Source organism: Neoarius graeffei, chromosome 1, assembly GCF_027579695.1.
Source record: "Neoarius graeffei isolate fNeoGra1 chromosome 1, fNeoGra1.pri, whole genome shotgun sequence".
NCBI lineage: Eukaryota > Metazoa > Chordata > Actinopteri > Siluriformes > Ariidae > Neoarius > Neoarius graeffei.
The window spans coordinates 45,111,289-45,134,387 of record NC_083569.1 but is presented as its reverse complement, the minus strand read 5'-3'; the positions used below and the strand labels follow the sequence as shown (position 1 = coordinate 45,134,387).

General features: G+C 43.0%; 1 long non-coding RNA gene across 7 annotated transcripts in view; it reads right to left on the bottom strand.

Moving 5' to 3' along the window:
• The window catches only part of LOC132893400 (uncharacterized), a 271,286-nt gene that overhangs the window by 25,873 nt on the left and 222,314 nt on the right, over positions 1-23,099 (bottom strand). For all 7 annotated transcript variants that reach the window (XR_009655551.1, XR_009655549.1, XR_009655556.1 and 4 more), the window contains one exon: positions 9,784-9,895. This is a non-coding gene — a long non-coding RNA (uncharacterized LOC132893400). The remainder of the gene's footprint in view (positions 1-9,783; positions 9,896-23,099) is intronic.

The window sequence follows — 23,099 nt, the reverse complement described above, 5'->3', positions numbered from 1 at the left end:
GGGTTTGAGCCCCGTGGCCGGCGAGGGCCTTTCTGTGTGGAGTTTGCCTGTTCTCCCCGTGTCCGCGTGGGTTTCCTCCGGTTTCCCCCACAGTCCAAAGACATGCAGGTTAGGTTAACTGGTGACTCTAAATTGACCGTAGGTGCGAATGCGAGTGTGAATGGTTGTCTGTGTCTATGTGTCAGCCCTGTGATGACCTGGCGACTTGTCCAGAGTGTACCCCGCCTTTCGCCCGTAGTCAGCTGGGATAGGCTCCAGCTTGCCTGCGACCCTGTAGAACAGGATAAAGCAGCTAGAGATAATGAGATGAGAGATATTTATACGTCCATTAACTTTTGTACTAATTTCGTGCAAGAGTGTCACACCTGCACGCCTTGGCGCGTGCATCAGATAGACTCTCGGGCACACGCCGGACAGCGCGTGCACAGGATTAAGGCGCAATCAGCGCGCCGATATAAAAACTGTTAAAACGCACTTACTTTGCGAAGTATTGAGCTGCGTTGCTGACACATTACCGAGCCTTATTTCCTTGTTTGGGTTCCCGATTTCCTGTTTCTCGTCTTTGATTCTGCCGAGTCTACGATAGCCTGTTTGTGCCTCGCTCGACCTATTGCCCGTTTCACTGTTTTATGATTTTGTCTGGAGGTCTGGATTGTTTACCGTCTTCACTTGGATTAATAAAAACATACCTTCTGCACTTACATCCGTCTCCCAACCGTCTCTGACAGAATATTTCACACTCCCTGACAAAGAGAATGCACATTCACCTGTTCATACATCATGTTCAGGAACAAACTAATGTCAATGGCGCTAAAACAGCCGCCATCTTGGTGCGGTTGGAGTCTTTGTTCTCGGACTCGACTTGAAATTTTCTTTACTGACTCGGATTTGAAGTTTAGTGACTCGACAGCAACACTGGTTGTTGTAGTACAAGAATATAAGAAGACACAAAACAATCCAGGACATGTTTTTATTGGAAAATAACCAACTTCAGGGTAGAAACAGTAACACCAGGCTACATCACACCAACCCTGCATTGATTATTTTCCTGCAACAGCACTCCCTCAGTGCTCCAAGCTAGAGAAATGTAATAATAATTTGACAACTGGCACAAAGTCTAACAATTTCACAGCAAGTCTAGTATAAAGATGGAATATAGCTAAGAGAACAATTTTTCTGCCACGTTTCAACTTGAACACAGTACAAGCAGTATTCACACTAACAATATGCAACTGTGAAAAACTTAACTACAATCAAAATCATAATCATACTGGTCTGTTTGAAAGAAGAGGAGTCATCAGAGATGACTAAAGTTTGATTTTTGGGCCATCTTTTAAATGGCCAATGCACCGCATTGCTATAAAAAACAGCATCATCGCCAACCTAAAAATCCCGTTAATAGATAAACAAATGCTGTGTCAAAGTCCTTCCCACGCCATGTGGCGCATAGGGCGGCACCGATCTCTGTAGCCCTCAGCCTCTCACCTATTACCTGGCTAGGGTTACAATGGGAGGCTAGTCCTCTGGTAACCGCGAGAGTTTGACTCCCTACTCGCATCTGTATTGCAGCGTGCCTTGCCAGACGGCAACAGGCACCGTTTTTGTGATGGTCTTTGGTACGACCCGACTGAGAGTAGAACTCGCGATCTCCCGATCGAGTGGTGGACACGCTAACCACTAGGCCAACTCGCGGTAAACAAATGCTGTTTGGTTTACAAATATAGTGCACGTTACACAAAGTCCATGTCCGATAAGCTACCTTTTGTGAATAGTTTTTCGAGCAGCAATACAACATTCACCAATTAATACCAACAACAGGCAATTTATGGTGTTAAAAGTACCAAGATACCAACTGGGCAATACGTTTTCCCTAGTTCAGTGTATGTTCTACAAATGTTCGCCATAAAATCAAGCGTAAATGTGTAGTGCCCAGTTACTTCATACCCAGTTAGGATTCGTATAGTATATCCGTGGTGGTAATGTGGCAGCTACATAAGATGCCTTGTAATCCTAGATTTACAAGCTTACAAATGCCCCTTTTCCACCAAAGCAGTTCCAGGGCTGGTTCGGGGCCAGTGTTTAGTTTGGAACTGGGTTTTCTGTTTCCACTGACAAAGAACTGGCTCTGGGGCCAGAAAAACTGGTTCCAGGCTAGCACCAACTCTCTGCTGGGCCAGAGGAAAGAACCGCTTACGTCAGCGGGGGGGGGGGGGGGGGGGGGGGTGTTCGTCATTTTTAAGTGACGAGAAGCAGCAGCTGTACAAACACGAAGTCATCCATTATTATTATTATTATTATTATTGTTGTTGTTGCTGCTTCTTCCGTGTTGTTTTTACTTCGATATTCGCGCCAAGGTTTATGCAAACGTAACAACGTAACTGACGTATACAGCGACGTAACTGATGTATACAGCGACGTAATTACGTGGCTTCCCTTAGCACCGCGAGCTATGGAAAAGCAAACTGGTTCTCAGCTGGCTCGCAAGTTGAACGAGTTGTGAAGCAGCACCAGCACTGGCCCTGAACCAGCCCTGGAACTGATTTGGTGGAAAAGGGGTAAAAGAGATGCATGTTCATCTCTGAGATCTGTTTATCTCACTCTCGTCCAGGAATTTCACAACCTCTTCATAACCATCACTGATTCTATTCTCGACTTGGCCGATTCCAGTTCAAATTGCCAGTGCGTATACTGGACCCAGTGCATTCCAACCCGGTGAGGTTTACCTTACTTTCCAAATGACAATGTGAACCAGTATTAGAAAAAAAAAGGGGGGGAAAAAAGCCAGCTTCACACGTCTAAAAAGGTGCTGAATGGGCACTCATCAGTTGAAAGACTTCAAAACTCATCTCGGTTCATCCCCGCTTCTTCAGGCAAAAGTGAAAAGAGCCATGAAATGGAAATGACTGCATGCATGCCTGGCTGCCTCGGTGAATTACTGATGGCATCAGACAGAGTTTAGTCAGGATCTCTAAAGGGGATTTTACACACAAAAGAACTATGGATACTCGCTGGCATCCCAGTTGGAATGGCCAAGTTTCACAAAGTTTCAGCTGTTTTGCATTTTTAGAACAATCTGGAAACATTAGAAAAGGGGGAAGAAAGCAGACGCTCAACCTTTCGTGCTGTGAGTCGAACGCAGCAGCGGTGACCTCGTCAAAGCTGCTGCAGACAATTGGCAACCCTGCTACTCATAATTACTGCTAATCACTTCACCTCTGACCCTCGTAACTGCTTCCCATCAGTCCGTGTTGCTGACACAGTGAAGCAGTAAGGGGTGAATCGTTCTATTGATCCACTGCTCCAAACCATACAGCGTCAACACCACGACTCTCACAAAGACCGAAATATTGATTTCCGCTCAACTGAACGGTATAGGCAATACTAACTGTTCCATTATTACACATCTGAAAAGCCCTGTAATGATATCATCATCCGCATGTGGAAGATGGTGAAGCCTAAAAGAAGATATTATGCAGTCCAATATCATTTTTCTGGCACAGTGCAGCCCGACACCAGCCCTGTCCAAAAAACAAAAGGCGCTCGTAATCAAGGAACTGATTACCTTCCAGGGCTCGACATTAACTTTTAAACCCACTCCCCCCCCCAATATTATCACTTGCCCCCTATTTTGCGAGTACTACTTTTTTTTTTTTTTTTTTTAAGAAAACCATAGAATAGTTGTGAATTGCAACATAAAATGAAGAACACACATTGAGTTGAAGTTTGGTCATTGATTAAGTTTGGTTATTTTTTACTTTTACTTGTAAAGGACAATAAAAATTTTATCCAAAATAGCTTTTCCTGCCTTAGTCGATCTGTTTCCATTTCACATGCATGCAGCTGTTGTAAAGTTCAGTGTGTTTGTGTAGAACTCTCTCAGACTGTAGGTTCATTACTTGATAATGTAGAAATCATAAAATAGAAATCTATAACAAACTTTATATGAAGAAAACAATAGGGTGCCAAGACTTTTGAACAGTACTGTGGTTGAGAATATTTATACATCTTTTTTTTATCATCCACCTCTAGGTTTAAAAAAAAAAACACCCGCACTGCATCATGACAGACAGGACAATGTTTAAGTTTAAAATCATTATTTAGTGTGCGGGTGGGTGTTTTATACAGACCTGGCAACCTGTAACTGAATCAGTGCAGCCGGTCTGTCATGACGCAGTGCTTTTTTTTCTACCTAGGAGGTGGATGATATTAAAAAAAACCCCGATATACAAGTATTTAGCACAGCACTGTGTTCCTCTAATAGAAACAAAGCTCCAGCTCTCTCTGCTCTTAATCTGTTCTGTTCTTTCAGGATTTATCGCGCATGTCGCTCCTTGTTGAGTTTTTTATGCCCGAGTTGTTTGAAACCAATCTGGGTTTTCTGTGTCGAATAAGGAAGTGACTTCACCTTTAAGAAAATCAAACACTTTCATGAAGGCACTAACTCGAATTCGAGCAGGGGGGAAAAAAAACAAGATTCTTATGCAAACTCTTCCATCCTCACTTCCAACTTTGTTTTTTGTAAAATACATTTTAAATACAGTCGTGAATTTCTCTGGAGTTTTCAGGCTGAGCTCCTCTCCTCGTATTCTTTAACCGCTCATTTCCTCGTTGTTCTTGAAGCATTTGCTTCTATCTGTTAACATTTTACTTGATAGCGGGGAGACGGTAACGCCTTTTATCTATTTCTCTGCTTGAACAAGCAAAACGGTGCAAAAATGAACCATACTGAAGACAGATGAACCCTTGCTTGCATGAAAGACGGTGTCTGTCTGACCCCAGCTGTAATTATCACGTAATGCGTGACGTCATGCGCAAGGGGTCTATAAACAGTACGCGTACCAGACTACAACAGCGGGGGTATATAAAATAACTTGCAAAGCAGTAAATGAAACCGAGACTAAGAAAACAGCCAAGACGTAATGCTGGATACGTAGTGAGGGACGCTTTTAGGAACTGAAATAATAAAAGATCAAAAAGCCTCATTTTTGTGGTGCTAGTTCGTAATATATGCTCATTCCAACTTGCCCGGTCAGGCATGTCAGGGACATATCCCACTTGCCCGAATGCATGTTTCACTTGCCCCGGGCAATCGGGCAGTCCTTAATGTAGATCCCTGCCTTCCTGCTTCTCTCAGGTAACTAACCACCAGCTGGAAGCTCACATCCAAGCATGACAGCTTTTTCCACCAATAGCTAGGCAGATTTCAGGCAAGCCAGCTACCACCATTTGAAATTTACTGTGTCTTGGGCCCTATCTATATTAAAAGGAATGACAGGACTATGCGGCAGGTACTAGTAACTCCTTGCATGCGACAACAATCTCTAGTATTCTTCACTGGTCTGTGTGTGGTACAGTGGCTGAACATTAAGCCTTATCTCACAAATCGAAGAGGAGGAGGAACAAGAAGAAGAGGAGAAGCCAAGCCAAGAAGCCTTTGTCACATGTACACTCAAGCACAAACTTAAGCACACAGTGAAATTCCTCCACTGCATTTAACCCATCTGAAGCAGTGAACACACACATGCACACACAAGTGAGCAGTGAGTACACACACATACCCAGAGCAGGGGTTAGGTGCCTTGCTCAAGGGCCCTTCAGCTCAACCTCAGGCCATGGCTGTCCCATGTTAACCTCACCGCATGTCTTTGAGGAGGAGGAAGAACGAATACTTTTCTTTGCATATCCCAGCTTGTTAGGAGGTTGGGGTCAGAGCGCAGGGTCAGCCATGATATAGCAGCCCTGGAGAAGAGATGGCCAAGGGCCTTGCTCAAGGGCCAAAAAGTGTCAGCTTGGCAGTGTCTGACAGGCTTGAACTGCCGACCTTCTGATCAGTAACCCGGCGTATTAACCACTGAAAGTCCTTCCCACGCCATGTGGTGCATAGGGCGGCGCCGAGCTCCATTTCTGTAGCCCTCTGCCTTTCACCTATTACATAGCTAGGGTTACAGTGGGGGGGGCCGGGTCCTCTGGTAACCGCGAGAGTTTGACTCCCCACTCATATCTGTATTGCAGCGTGCCTTGCCAGATGGCAGTAGGCACCATTTTTATGATGGTCTTTGGTATGACCCGACCGTGAGTAGAACTCGCGATCTCCCGATCGAGAGGCGGCCATGCTAATCACTCGCGGTATTAACCACTGAACCACCACCGAAAACCAACACGCGCTTTTGTGTTATGGTCTGATGAGACCAAGGGCATAATTCTAAAAGATACGTTTGGTGTAAAAACAAGACAGTTTACCAGCTAAACACCACCATACCCATGATAAAGCTTGGTGGTGGCAGCATTATGCAAATGGGGCTGCTACTCTTCAGCTGGGACTAAGGCTTTACAGACAGACAGAAATCGCGGATCGTTCCAAATACCAATCCATTTCAGCCCAAAACTCGCAGGTATCTATAGAGTAGGTGAAGATGGAGAAAAATTTCACCTTCCAACGTGACCGTAACCCAAAGTACAAATCAAGTGAACAAAGGAATGGCTTCAGAAGATGATCAGAGTTTTGTAATGGCTCAGTCAGCACCCGGACCTAACTCCTATCAAAATCCTGTGGAAAGACTTAAAGATAGCTGTGCAATTTGATAGCTCTGGAATTTTTCTTTTTACAAGGAACAGTTGAGTAAAATTACAAAGCACAACGTGCCAAGTTGCATATTACAGGCAAAAGGTATGCAGACTACTAAAACATTATTGTTGGTTTTCCACTTGAATTTTGTTGTTTGCTATTTCAGATTCAAGGTTGAAAAGATGTGACGGGATTTACAGTTGTGCTCATAAGTTTACATACCCTGGCAGAATTTTTGCTTTCTTGGCCTTTTTTCAGAGAATATGAATGATAACACAAACTTTTTTCCCCACTCATGCTTAGTGGTTGGGTGAAGCCATTTATTGATAAACAACTGTTTTTTCTATTTTTAAATCATATGATAACAAAAAACATCCAAATGACCCTGATCAAAAGTTTACATACCCCAGTTCTTAATACCGTGTATTGCCCCCTCTAACATCAATGACAGCCTGAAGTCTTTTGTGGTAGTTGTGGATGAGGCTCTTTATTTTCTCAGATGGTAAAGCTGCCCATTCTTCTTGGCAAAAAGCCTCCAGTTCCTGTAAATTCCTGGGCTGTCTTGCATGAACTGCGCGCTTGAGATCTCCCCAGAGTGGCTCAATGATATTGAGGTCAGGAGACTGAGATGGCCACTCCAGAACCTTCACTTTGTTCTGCTGTAGCCAGTGACAGGTCGACTTGGCCTTGTGTTTTGGATCGTTGTCATGTTGGAACGTCCAAGTACGTCCCATGCGCAGCTTCCGGGCTGATGAGTGCAAATTTGCCTCCAGTATTTGCTGATAACATGCTGCATTCATCTTTCCTTCAACTTTGACCAAGTTTCCTGTGCCTTTGTAGCTCACACATGCCCAAAACATCAGCGATCCACCTCCGTGCTTTACAGTAGGAATGGTGTTCCTTTCATCATAGGCCTTGTTGACACCTCTCCAAATGTAACGCTTATGGCTGTGGCCAAAAAGTTCAATTTTGGTCTCATCACTCCAAATTACCTTGTTCCAGAAGTTTTGAGGCTTGTCTCTGTGCTGTTTGGCGTAAATTTTTCTTGGTCTACCTGACTGTGGTTTGGTTTTAACCAGGGCTTTGAACTGGTTCAAGGAACGAAAACGAAAACCGGGAACTTTTTCTATTTCACATGGAACAGAAACGAAACCAGAAACTTTATAATTTTTTATGTTCCGGAACAGAAACGCTGATTAAAAATAATGGTAACCGGTTAATACCGGTTTTTATTTCGTTCCTCAAAGTTTCCGTAGCCTACAAATAAAAAAGCCATTCTTCTCCTGCACAAGTTTCTATGACCCGCTGGGGTTCACTTCCTGTGTGACGTTCGCTGACTGAATGGAGAGAGCGGGAAGGTGGACTGCTATCACGTCTCCATGTGATAAAGTGAGTAAGTGCATTACTGAGTGTCTGAGCAAAGAAGAGCCTGAACGTTGCAACCTCCCTATTGGCTGTTTGTAAAAATGTATGAGTTGTTGCCCTTCCCACGGGAATCATCGCGGACTCGAGAGACGAGACCTGACGAGTTAGTTCGTTGGTAGCAGAACAAAATGTCTGGACACAAATCGGGTTTTCAGAAAAGGAAAGAAAATAAACGGAGGGTCGAAAATACAAAAAAGGAGGCAGAAAATGCAAAACGAGTTTTAAGGTAGGACAAATGGTTACTTTTCTGAGGCAGCCCGCCGTGGCTGCAGGCTTTCAGTTGTCATTGAATGGTTACTTTTCTGAGGCAGCCCGCCGTGGCTGCAGGCTTTCAGTTGTGTCATTGAATGGTTACTTTTCTGAGGCAGCCCGCCGTGGCTACCTGCAGGCTTATTTATTATAGCCCATTTAGTTAAAATAGTTGATATAAAATGTTTATAGTTATAGTTATGTGATGGTTGTCCTGATTTAGACTGGTGTTTTTTTTGGGGGGGGCATTGCGCGATGTTGCACCCGGGTCCAGATTAGGGCAGAACCGGCCCTGGCTACATTTCAGGTGTAGTTTGTTTTATGTATGTATGTACTTGCATAGATGTGTACTTGGTCTTCCAATATGGCGCCTAACAAAATCTCGCGGCGCGGTGACGTCATGCGGTAGCCCTCTATAGGGCCTGACTAGCCTTTGGTAACACACTAAACGAATTATCTTTCATTTTTGGCACTTTTTCTGTTTGTGTAGATGGGAAGACATACTGGGAATCCAAATCGCCAACATTTGAAATAATAATTGTTTTGAATTATTTCTTGTCTTATTTAATGAAGGTTGTAATAGAATTAGCCTACATTTGGCTTAAGCTGGATGAGACAGAGACATAATTTTATAGCTATTTGTTAAACAGCTGACAGGGAACGTAATTAACCGTTCCGGGAACGAAATTTTTTTGTTCTAACCGGTTCGGGAACATCTATTTAATGGTGGAACCCAAAACCGGAAACGTTAAAATTCCGTTTCTGTTCGGAATGAACCAATAGGAAAAAAATTCTGGTTCAAAGCCCTGGTTTTAACAGAGCCCCTGATTTTCCATTTGTTAATCACAGTTTGAACACTGCTGACTGGCATTATCAATTCCGTGGATCTCTTTTTGTATCCCTTTCCTGTTTTATACAGTTCAACTACCTTTTCCCGTAGATCCATTGACAATTTTTTGCTTTCCCCATGACTCAGAATCCAGAAGCGTCAGTGGCTGGATGAAAGATGCAAGAGTCTGTCTGGATCCCAGAAACTCACTCGGCTTTTATGCGCACACACTGATTACAAGCAAACAGATCACAGGTGAGGACGTTACCTTTAGTAGCCATTCGAACCCATTTGTGTCAACTTCTGTGCATGTTATCAGGCCAAAATCACCAGGGTATGTCAACTTTTGATCAGGGTCATTTGGGTAGTTTCTGTTGTCATTATGATTTAAAAAGAGAAAACACGGTTGTTTGACAATAAATGGTTTCACCCAACCACTAAGCATGAGTGGAAAAGATGTTTTTGTGTTATCATTCATATTCTCTGAAAAATGGTCAAAGAATCATAGCTTCTGCCAGGGTATGTAAACTTATGAGCACAACTGTATTTCAGTTTCATTTTTCACATCGCAAAAACCTACAATACTAACATGGGTGTGTAGACGGTTTATTTATTTATTTACAGCCACTGTACATTCTGTGCAAATTGAAAAGTTGCAAAAATAATAAGAAATAAAAATAGCAATAAATTAAAAGTCCAAAAGATTCAATCCTACCTTGTGGGAAAGGTTTTGATCCTTTTCCTTGAGGACAGAAACATTCCATGTCGTGCTCCTTTGGATGATCTCCCACCCAAAACGTAGTCAAAAAAAGTAGAGGTGTTCGTAACTGCAAGCAATAAAATACAGATGATGTTCAAACATGTTTTCTCATTCATAGTTCAGGTATGGCCTACATACATGTTACAGATATGTTTTATACATAAAGTACCAGTCAGAAGTTTGAACACCCCATAGGTTTTTCTGTATTCTGAGTATTTTCCACAATGTAGAACAATACTGAAGACTTCAAAACTATGAAATAACACATGGAACATGTCTGGAATTATGTGGTAAATGGGGGGGAAAAAACAAAACAAAAAACAACTGTGTGTTTTTCATATTTTAGATTCTTCAAAGTAGCCAGCGTTTACCTTGATGACGCTTTGCACACTATTGGCGTTATCTTAACCAGCTTCATGATAGTCACCTGGTAGTCACTCCAGGTAGTCACCTGGAATGCTTTTCAATTAACAGGGGTGCCTCGTCAAAATTTAATTAGTGCAATTTCTTGCCTTCTTAACGTGTTTGGTATCAAACAGTAAACAGCCTTATTCCAGAACTGTAGTAATCTGTATTACGTCAAGAACCGCTCAACTAAGGCCAAGTTTACATTAGACCGTATCTGTCTCGTTTTCTTCGCGGATGCACTGTCCGTTTACATTAAACCGCCTGGAAACGCCGGGAAACGGGAATCCGCCAGGGTCCACGTATTCAATCCAGATCGTGTCTGGTCCGGTACTGTGTAAACATTGAGAATACGCGGATACGCTGTGCTGAGCTCTAGCTGGCGTCGTCATTGGACAATGTCACTGTGACATCCACCTTCCTGATTCGCTGGCACTGGTCATGTGACGCGACTGCTGAAAAACGGCGCGGACTTCCGCCTTGTATCACCTTTCATTAAAGAGTATAAAAGTATGAAAATACTGCAAATACTGATGCAAATACTGCCCATTGTGTAGTTATGATTGTCTTTAGGCTTGCCATCCTTCCACTTGCAAGTGGTAAGTGATATGCGCTGGGATCACACACACAGCGGCTCAGTCCCGAATCACTGCTCGTGCGCTATACTCGCGCGCTCTATGAGCTGCGCAGGGCCGGAGTGCGCACCCTCCAGAGGGCACTCGCTGTTCAGGGCGGAGTGATTTGGAGCGCAGGATGCCTGCGGAGCCGAGCGTATCCGTGTATTGGCGTTGCTGTGTGCACGCGAATCGTGTATTGGTGTTGCTGTGTGCACGCTAATCATTTTAAAAACGTTAATCTGATGATCCGCTGATACGGTCTAATGTAAACCCCACCTAAGTAAAGAGAAATGACATCCATCATTACTTTAAGACATGAAGCGTCTTTTAATTCATAAAAATAAAGAAAAAACTGAATTAGAAGGCGTGTCCAAACTTTTGACTGGTTCTGTACATGGCCATAGATTAAGTTTTTCAGAAAGATAATCATCATAAACCAGCATGGAAACAGTTACAGTATGTAATCAATGGTATTGACCCATGCTGAAAACTTGATCTTAAAGGAGAACTGAAGGCAAATTTATCATTAAATTCCATTTCTCATTTTAATAAATATTGGAATGCATTTCTGACAGCTATTTTGTCGCTGCTATAGCGAGTTCTGAGTGTTTGAAATACGCTCTGTAATATATCAGTCCATATGTCAAAGCAATGGCTGTAAACGAGATTCGCTGAGACCTGTGCGAGACTTCGTAGGACGGAAGTAAAACGTACAGCGGGAATCAAAGTGACCGACATCTGCCAACGTTGCCAAAAGATGCGCGCGCCCTCCTTCGAATGCTGACGTAATCAAGCCGGAAGTTTTCCGTGTGTGAAATCGCTCCCTATAGGGCACTATATAGTGCGGACGCCATTTTGTAGTGCTGTCCGAAACCTTAGTGAGGATTGTGTTGGAAATGCGCTCAGTATAATATGGATTTAAAACAAATATACATGCATGTATTTATTATTTTGAAAACCCACCAGCCGACTGATCTGGCACGTTTTAATCGTGCGACAGTAATGACGTAAATACCAGCGCAACAGACTCGTCGCTGGTTCGAAGTCATATGGAATAATCTCCATGTCACATACGCGAGGGAGGCAGATGCATGTGCAGAAGTATACAGTTTAATAAAGTGCAGAATATATACACAGGCAGACAATCCAAAACACAGGCAAAAGGGTCAGTCGAAGCGCAAACAGTACACCAAAGGCTAAGCAAGGACGAGAACGAGAAACAGGAAATCAAAACAACGGCTAGAAAGGCTCGGTAATGTGTACATGCGTATCGTAATATTTCGCGATGCAAATGCATCAGCACAGTCCTTAAATAGGTAAACACACAGTTCCTTAATTGAGCTCAGGTGCGCCTTGTTCACGGTGCGCGTGCTGGAGTCCACTCGGCGCTCCTTCAGGTGCACACGCCACAGCGCGCAGGACCGACACTCCATCACTGATGAAGCTGGCAAATCTCGAAATTAATCTAAATTGGAACGATATGGTGATCTGGCCGCTGTGTAAACAGTTTTCAAAATGGCGGCGCTGACACGTCACGTTTGAAGGTCTTGTGAAGATCGCGCGGATAAGCGACGTCTGCCGTGGACCAAACGAACTACATTCAACATGGCTAAAAACCGAAAAGGCTGATAAGTGTAATATAATACAATACTCCGATACGAGTCACGATATAAGGTTAATAAAACCGAAAATGTAATTGAACAACACGTTAATTAAGAAATAAAGCAAGTTTAAAATTGACTTCAGTTCCCCTTTAACTGATGGTCAGTCCATATGCAGGGTTCCCACTGGTGCTCGTCACACTCCGTCACTGATGAACATAATCCATCAGTGACGAAGAGAAAATTATTAGCAGTGGTCACAGTGACGAATGTATCAGTCATCATTATCATAAGTCATCCCTCCATTTGCTGAAATCCAACCCCAGTGAAGAGATGGCAGGAAAGAGTGTAAACAATGACCATGTGCTTGTGACCAGTAAGAATCGATGACGCATAATGACCAAATGAGCGCCAAGCTTTTGACCAATCGCAGCACGTCTTAATCGGCCGGGTGTGGTGTGGTGGTGTAATCATCTCTGCGTGAACCGAACAATGGCGCAGTCTAAGCTGATGAAGTTGGGGGTTTTTTTTTTTGGGGGGGGGGGGGGGCTTCTTCAAGCACTGAAGATGATTTAAGGGTCGAAACAGCCATGGGGGAGGCACGCTCAGAGCCCCTACCGTCCCTGAGCACATTGGAGAGTATCAGTAATACAGGGGTCGGTTTAAAACACCCCAAAGTGAAAGTGCTGTCAGCCAGCAAGTGACTGAAGGGAGCCATGTTTCAGGCAGCGCTGCGTGTTGAGTTGATGAAAAATTCAAATGCCTTCACTGTTGGTTGGTCCAAGACTCTTCACAACTCTGTTCAATCGTAAATCAAGTTGTGTGTTGAAGTAAAGGCTAAAGAGAGTCCTTCTGAATACAACCCCGATTCCAAAAAAGTTGGGACAAAGTACAAATTGTAAATAAAAACGGAATGCAATGATGTGGAAGTTTCAAAATCCATATTTTATTCAGAATAGAACATAGATGACATATCACATGTTTAAACTGAGAAAATGTATCATTTAAAGAGAAAAATTAGGTGATTTTAAATTTCATGACAACAACACATCTCAAAAAAGTTGGGACAAGGCCATGTTTCCCACTGTGAGACATCCCCTTTTCTCTTTACAACAGTCTGTAAACGTCTGGGGACTGAGGAGACAAGTTGCTCAAGTTTAGGGATAGGAATGTTAACCCATTCTTGTCTAATGTAGGATTCTAGTTGCTCAACTGTCTTAGGTCTTTTTTGTCGTAGCTTCCGTTTTATGATGCGCCAAATGTTTTCTATGGGTGAAAGATCTGGACTGCAGGCTGCCCTAGTACCCGGACCCTTCTTCTACGCAGCCATGATCCTGTAATTGATGCAGTATGTGGTTTGGCATTGTCATGTTGGAAAGAGACGTCGTCTGGATGGGAGCATATGTTGCTCTAGAACCTGGATATACCTTTCAGCATTGATGGTGTCTTTCCAGATGTGTAAGCTGCCCATGCCACACGCACTAATGCAACCCCATACCATCAGAGATGCAGGCTTCTGAACTGAGCGCTGATAACAACTTGGGTCGTCCTTTTCCTCTTTAGTCCGAATGACATGGCGTCCCTGATTTCCACCAAGAACTTCAAATTTTGATTCGTCTGACCACAGAACAGTTTTCCACTTTGCCACAGTCCATTTTAAATGAGCCTTGGCCCAGGGAAGACGTCTGCGCTTCTGGATCATGTTTATATACGGCTTCTTCTTTGAACTATAGAGTTTTAGCTGGCAACAGCGGATGGCACGGTGAATTGTGTTCACAGATAATGTTCTCTGGAAATATTCCTGAGCCCATTTTGTGATTTCCAATACAGAAGCATGCCTGTATGTGATGCAGTGCCGTCTAAGAGCCCGAAGATCACGGGCACCCAGTACGGTTTTCCGGCCTTGAGCCTTACGCACAGAGATTCTTCCAGATTCTCTGAATCTTTTGATGATATTATGCACTGTAGATGATGATATGTTCAAACTCTTTGCAGTTTTACACTGTCAAACTCCTTTCTGATATTGCTCCACTATTACCCCTTTTCCACCAAATCAGTTCCAGGGCTGGTTCGGAGCCAGTGCTGGTGCTGGTTCACAACTCGTTCAACTTGCGAGCCAGCTGAGAACCAGCTTGCTTTTCCATCACTCGTGGTGCTAAGAGAAGACACGTCATTATGTCGCTGTATACGTCAGTTACATCGTTGTATACGTCATTACGTTGCTGTATACGTCAGTTACTTCGCTACGTTTGCATAAACCTTGGCGCGAATATCGAAGCAAAAACAACGCGGAAGAAGCAGCAGCAACAACAACAATAATAATAATAATGGACTTCGCGTTTGTACAGCTGCTGCTTCTCGTCGCTTAAAAATGGCGATCTTTCGCGGGCTTGTTATTGTTGTCGGTCTTAACAACTCCGCCCCCCGCTGACGTAAGTGGTTCTTTCCTCTGGCCCAGCAGAGAGTTGGTGCTAGCCTGGAACCGGTTTTTCTGGCCCCAGAGCCAGTTCTTTGTCAGTGGAAACAGAAAACCCGGTTCCAAACTAAGCACTGGCCCCGAACCAGCCCTGGAACTGCTTTGGTGGAAAAGGGGCATATTTGTCGGCGCAGAATTAGGGGGATTGGTGATCCTCTTCCCATCTTTACTTCTGAGAGCCGCTGCCACTCCAAGATGCTCTTTTTATACCCAGTCATGTTAATGACCTATTGCCAATTGACCTAATGAGTTGCAATTTGGTCCTCCAGCTGTTCCTTTTTTGTACCTTTAACTTTTCCAGCCTCTTATTGCCCCTGTCCCAACTTTTTTGAGATGCGTTGCTGTCATGAAATTTCAAATGAGCCAATATTTGGCATGAAATTTCAAAATGTCTCACTTTCGACATTTGATATGTTGTCTATGTTCTATTGTGAATACAATATCAGTTTTTGAGATTTGTAAATTATTGCATTCCGTTTTTATTTACAATTTGTACTTTGTCCCCACTTTTTTGGAATCGGGGTTGTAATTCCCTGCTAAAATAACCTTCAGTAAGCGCAAACTAAAGAGGTTTATTTTCACTTGATGGTGCGCAGGGAGCCCAAAATCAGGTCTCTCTCATCAGAGGCTGGAACGGAGCCTCAATTTTAATGTAATGTAATGTAATGGAGAGGCCTTGCTGTATCTGTACAAGTATTTGAACTATGCCAGTTTGGTTGGTATAAACCTGCATTAAGTCCACTAAGAGGAAAGGAAAAAAAACACTAAGAGAAAGGGAAGAATACTTCTTTGACTTTTTATTTTTCAATGAAAAAAATGGAGAATTTTTTTTCAGAACCCAGGCGGAACCCTGGGCGTGCATAGTAATCTAAAGGAGCTCGACGTTTACTGCATCTTGACAAGCATCTCCAACACCAAATGATGTTTTTCTCCCTGCAGGAAGTTTCACTGAATATCAATAGCGGAGGTTCTCATCATTTTGCTGAAGCAAACCTCCGATATAAAAAAACATTTATTTCTGTATTAAAAAAAAAAATGTTTGCATATTTTTAAGTACTGAATATCAGATCACTGCATGCGCAATTAGTTTTTATAACAAGTTTTTCCTTCAACGAATGGTGCCAGTAATTATGGAGCTACAGATGCGGTGGACAGAAACTCAGGAGCATTTGTGAAACTATTCATCGAGGCTTTAAAATCTTGTCTTTGTTTTACATCTGATGGGAAATATACTGCACGTTTGAGATTTCCTCATGACGCTATACTGTCATAGCGTGTCCTGTATCCGGTTTTCCCTCTCAGCTGGAATGTATAACCATTAAGAAAATGGATGACCGATTGCACTGGTTTCCCTGGTGCCCGTGCTTATTTCTCTTGCATTTATGCACAGAGTTAAAATGCATGAATGGCTTTAGTATTGTACAGGCAAATGATTACCTTTCAGTCTAACCCGACTCCAGCTGATGTAACAGTAGCAAAGTCGACGGGTTAAATTCGGCAATACAAGGCGGCGTTAACTAATGTGAAGTCAAGGAGAGATGCACCGTCATTACTGAACGTGGCTTTCATCTGGAGAGCTTTAATGATGTGTGAATAATGTAGAAAGGTTTTTAACAAAGGATCCTTTTATCAGCTTCTATCCCCGAGTCCCTCAAACAGAGGTGGACAGTAACGAAGGACATTTATTCGAGTACCGTACTTAAGTACACTTTTTGAGTATCTGTACTTTACTTGAGTATTGTTTTTTTTGGAAACTTATGACTTTAACTTCACTACATTTGAAAGGCAAATATCGTCCACGACATTTCTATCAAGGTCCTCGTTACTCATTACCATGAAGCAGCTTTGAAAGTTGATGTTTTATCTTTTCTTTTCTAAAACGTGATTGGTTTTTCCGCAGGTGACACTGAGACAGCCGATCAGTAATCACTAGGGTCGCGTCACGTCCATAGACTGGATAAACTCAAGTTCAGTGATTTCTCAGCAGCGTTATTGAACACGATCAGTTGACGGCTGAATGGAAGGAGGCGGTTCTTCTGGGGAACGCACGCACTCATGGCTTTACCGAGAACCCATGTTTCAGTTTTCTGAAAGGATTAAACATTCATTTAGTTTTAAACGTTTGCCGAAAACGAACAACATCACGGCCTACAAAAACTCGCCGTCCGACCTGCGGAAGCATATTGAGGGATGTAAACGTTTTATTCCAAGAGAAAGCTTGCAATGAAGTTGCCTGTGCTTTTAGAGCTAGCGTTAACGTCCCAATAGCTATGCAATCTAGTTCGTCAAATGACTTTCTATGGATTTGCCCACCAAGTTGCCGTCGCCTTGTCCACGGCTAACGCTAACACACAGCTAGTTAACATGTAAAAGCGGAGTTACGCTAACATGAATAACGTTAACTTATCTGAAGTCCTTTCAGAAAGCATAATCTTGCCAAATAAACAGAATGTAGAAATCTTTCTTTTCTAGTAGCGTTAGCGACCCGATATGATTTCGAGTTTGAAAAGAGTTTGCTAGCATGTCGGGCGGCGTTTCACTGACTAGCTAGCTTAAACATTAAACCACCATGATGGCACAGCATGCGTTCATTTTGTGAATTCACATTTCCATCTTTGGTTGTCCACCTCTGCCCTCAAAACCATGCATCTTGATTCTTCACCCTCTTGGGTTTCTTTTCCAATCCGAGTGTGGTCAAGACAGCATGGAAGGGTCTAGAGCTTTCCATTATTAAAGAGCAGCTTATAGAATCATTAGACAGGACTAATGTGTTACTCATTACGTATTAACGCCACAGTTAAACTGTGGCATGGTGCCCATGGAGATCTCGCCCAATAAAGCACATGCTCCAGATATTTACAGGTCAAACAGGACACAAAAGGTGCACGGTCTTACTCTCCATGTGAACCATCCACCTGTCCTGGTGTGTGTTTGCTGTCTCCAGTCAAAGAAAACAAAAGAAAACGACTGCTACGATATTTCGGAGACTTCATGAAAGCCTCGTTTTCATTGCCAACGCTCTGTTATTTGTCACGGTTGAGTGCGAGTCCCCTCCACATCCTGCTCTCTTTGGCACGCTGAGAAGGAATCCTGACGTCGTGCTAATTAAATGGGGAGCCTTGCGATATTTTTAGCCGGAGCGGCCTTGATACAAGCCGCGCGCTTTTATTTGGGGTGCATGAGCAGAGTTCGAAACCCTCGTTAGGTGCCCGTGCCGCAGTGCGCTCACACAATGCCGCGCCTGTCTCTGGCCTCCTGAGGGGCGGCTTTGTGGATGAGGCGCTGTGCAATGTAACCAGCAGCTCCAGGCACGCTGCCTCGGGCACTGATGCGGTTTCAGTTCTAGCCAAGCCAAGAGTCTCCTAAAAATACATCAGCAGTCCTTTCCCACTGTCTTATTCTTTCTTCCTCTCCCCATACCACTTCTTCCTTTATGTCTTCCTTCTCTTTTCTTCCTCATCCTTCCCTTTTTCACTTACATAATACAGTGAAGCATGAACTGGTCATAAATGAAACAGACCGGGGGGGTGCGAGTGTGTATGCGGAAACTGGTCCAGATTTAGATGCTGAAAGAAAGAGATTATCTTTCTGGCACTCAGAGAAGTGAAAAAGGCCCTGCGTGTGCTGCATCAGGAAAGCGTGACAGGGGAATAATCCGGCATTTGGAAAGAGCCCGCATGTGATGGTCTATGAACACTCCTTGCAAGTATACAAAGTGCTTATGAACTTCCTACACCTGCATTTCAAGGTTTATGTTTTATTTAAGGGAACGTGAATGCTAAGCGCTGCCGTAATCAGCCAGGACAAGGCCATTGTAAAAATTTCACATTAATCCACATTTGATCTACAGCGCCTGCGTGGCCTCCCATAGAGCCTCGACCATTTGGAGACCTTAAAAACCTTGGTCCAAATTCTGGTTCGTAAATCAGAATACACTTGTGTACGTCTGTTTGAGCCATAAAAGCTCCGGATGCTGTAAAAACTCCCATTGTGTCTGTATTTCCTTTGTTATTTTAGGGCCTGGAGGCTCTCTGGAATGGCTGGATCTAGAATGAGACCCTAAGCCTGACTGAGAGCTCTATAGGCGAGTGGGATCACAAACAATAAAGAAGTCTTTATATACACTGAAAATGAGCATGACTGAGAAGCTTTGTTAAAGCTAGACTACCTTTCAGATTTTGCAAGTTTAGGTCATAAAAAGAATTCTCCCTGACGGCCAACTATTTTTGTTTAGTGGACCGAAAGCTACTGAATTCGAATCACAGACTTCCAATTTTATCAGTTTTTTTTTTAATGGAACAAATTAATGAATTTAAGGCCACATGGCCCTAAATTCTCCAGCTATTTTTTCCTGCTTCACCATGATCCAGTTCAAGGTACTACGTCATGCATGACGTGGTGGGCTTTCCCTGTTCGCGCAAGGCATTGTGGGATACAAATTTGAAACAGGAGAGAAAAATGGAGGACGTGAATGAAACGTGAAAGACCGACTACCGTAACGGAAAGCGAGAAGAAATACGGGTTATTTACCAGCTGGGAGGTCCGTATTGTGAAATACCGTGACCGAGGTCTTGAAAGTACTGAGGGCCTCGGTCAGTATTCAAGGCCTCGGTCATGGTATTTCACCATACGGACCGACCTTTTTTCTTTACCAAATTCTAACAGAAAACGAGAGCGCCCGAAAGGGAAAACCGAGCTGAGCCGCCATTTTGAATCCTCATTCACGGCTGTAATGCAAATTGCTTCCTCCTCGGTATACAAGCGCACTTCCATGGCAGGAAAAAAAAACTACATTTTGCCACCTATGTAGTCCCCGATTTATACAAAATTGAGTCATTCAGGATTCAGCCATGTTTTTGCTCCACGTTAGCAACAGTTAGAGGTTTTTATCTTTCTCCTGAAATATTTTATTTCTTCTTCCTCAGGGTAGTAAAACTCGCTTTCACTGTGAACACTGTCGTTATCACTATCCATGCTGTAAAATTAATGCTATTCTCCTGAGAAATGCTGGCAAAAATTTATAAGATTTTTGATAAAAATCTTATAAAATAAATAAGTCTTGTAAAAAAGATAAAATGTTGACAAAAATTGCTACCATGTATGTTGTTGGTGTGAACAAGCGAGTCGCCAGAGGTCCGTAACCGGGGTCCGTAACGCAGGATACAGACCCGCTCGCCAGCCAATCAGAGCGCAGGATTTGATGGAAATCGGACCACGAAAAAAAAGGCATTATGTTGCGAAGGAAAGGAAACGCAGGACCAAACTAATAAATATCGGCAGTCAGCGAGCACCTCGGTGTGATCAGCTGTTCATTTAGCGACAGAACGATGGAACGGTCAGTGCACGGTCAAAGTAAACCTGCGCACGCGCGCACGGACTTCATCGGTCTGCTTGACTGCGCGAAGCAAGCGATTTCATGCACTTAATTTGCCTGGGAATCCCTTCAAATTAAATAACTTCCCAGCCACAGAACGGCCTGCTTTATTTCTGTAATATCTCCAATAAATAAATAAATAAATAAAATATCACAATGACCGGGCGGCACGGTGGTGTAGTGGTTAGTGCTGTCGCCTCACAGCAAGAAGGTCCGGGTTTGAGCCCCGTGGCCGGCGAGGGCCTTTCTATGCGGAGTTTGCATGTTCTCCCCGTGTCCGCGTGGGTTTCCTCCGGGTGCTCCGGTTTCCCCCACAGTCCAAAGACATGCAGGTTAGGTTAACTGGTGACTCTAAATTGACCGTAGGTGTGAATGTGGGTCTGAATGGTTGTCTGTGTCTATGTATCAGCCCTGTGATGACCTGGCGACTTGTCCAGGTGTACCCCGCCTTTCGCCCATAGTCAGCTGGGATAGGCTCCAGCTTGCCTGCGACCCTGTAGGACAGGATAAAGCGGCTACAGATAATGAGATGAGATCAAAATGACCAAATTTCAGAGGGAACTAAATTTCACTGATTTTATGAAATCGAAAGGCCGTCTAGCTTTAATGATTTGAAGTCACAAATACCGCACTGTTGAAAAGTAACCCTTTATGACGAAGGGTTCTTTTTAAAAGACGACAAGAAAAGAACTGTTATTATTACGTCAGTATTTGCACCACTAAATGGTACAAGGTGGACCTCGGTGAGAGTCCATCTCAAAAAATTTCCCGACTCAACAGACCTTTCTGTGAACTCTACCACGATCAGGAGAAAACCTAGCAATTAACTTATTATCAGGACTGGGATACAAGTCCATTGCACCCATGTGTCAGAAGCACTCCTCCTCTGTGGCTTTAACTGGCTGAAACACAACCATCTGAAACCAATGAAGGCAGCCTGCAGCGCGCCGTGCTATTAAGAGCCGACCACATCACTTACAGTGCGCAGAACAATGGGTGAGAGGGTGGTCCAGATAAACACACAGCACTGTTTCAGGTTAAGCTGGCCTGAAAAAATGCAGAGGAGGGGTTGGCTAAACTGTTCCACTGAGTGTATGTTACCACTAACCCACGAGTGCTTTGGAAAGATGAAAGGCTGGGGTAGTGACTATTTTGGAGATTCAAAACGCACCCCTAAATTTGGAACCGTTTGGACGAGTGAGCCAAGCCGGCGTTTCATTTTCTAGCGCTTATGGTGCACTTTCGGTTTTGTCCGTTTCCAAGATTCTTGGAGTTTCAAAGACTTTTCCACATTTTACCTTTGGTTGGAGTGCTGATTGGAAAACCATATAAAAGCAAGAGCATAAATAATATTGGTTGGCGTTGAATGGTATATCAGATATATTCCATTCAGCTAGCATGATATTGAACGTGTCGATGACGAGTAGCTGAATGGAATAGATCTCATATACCACAAAACAAGCCAGCCAATATTATTATTATTATTATTATTATTATTATTATTATTATAATAATACATACACATTCCTTTCAGGTGTTCAACGCGTCTTTCAAAATTGTCTCAAAACCTTCTGTATTTAACAATGCAAGCCTGGCGGCCATGTTTGTTTACAAATCATCAGTTGCTTGCTAACACAGAAGTTTTACGTGTCCGACGTGTGACGTCATGTTGTCTTGACAACCATGCAATATCGTAAGCCATATTCAGCGCTCATTCTCCATTGTTTAGACCAGTGATTCCCAACCACTGTGCCGCGGCACATTAGTGTGCCGTGAGAGATCATCAGGTGTACCGTGGGACATTTATCCAATTTCACTTAATTGCTCAGAAAATTATTTATTTACTGCAAATAATTTTGTCTTCGTTTGTCTATGCCAGCGACGTATAGTGACTGGCAGAACAATTAAATACTCTTCCAATAGATGACAGCAGGTAGCTAATTAACCTGTGTATCTACCTGTTGCCATTCAAACAATAGAATTAGTAATGCTTCGGGTGTGACAGCGGTGATAGCGATAGATAAATATTTGAAAAGATAAAGTACACAATCCAAACTGGGCCCTGGAGAAAATTCTGACCCAGATGAAGGCCCTAGTATGAGTAGAGGTCAGAAGAAAGCAAAAAAGGTGATTTTCCACAACCTATCTATGCGAGCTGGGCTTTTCAAGCATGACTGCTATAAAAACTAAAAAAGGAGAGTGACTCAGAGCTGTTGAAGATCTTCGTGTGTGTCTTTCTTCAATTCCTATGAGTATATCAGCTTTGTGTTCAACTAAACAGGCCCAGGTTTCCCACTAAGGAAATTGTGAGTAAATTGAGACTAGATTATCATTTTATATATATATATATATATATATATATATATATATATATATAAACAATTTTTTTTTTTGTGATATTTTTGTTTGGTGGTGTGCCGTGGGATTTTTCAAATGTAAAATATGTGCCGTGGCTCAAGAAAGGTTGGCAAACACTGGTTTAGACCAGGGGTGGGCAATTATTTTTTCCATGGGGCCACATGAGAAACAGAAAATTTTGTGGAGGGCCGGACCAAAAGGCTGAACTAAATTCTGCATAATATTAATTGTATTTCTTTATATAAAGCAGTAAATAACATTGTTTTTACAAGCTGCTAAGACTGGTAAGAGTATGGAAAAAACGAGGTTGCCTTACAAAAAATGTCATTTATTCAATCAAATTTCCCAAAACAATGGTTAACAAAATGTGAACGTTTGTACCATTTTTTTTCAGTCACATTCACCCCAAAACACAATAAAGACATCACAATATTGTCTTT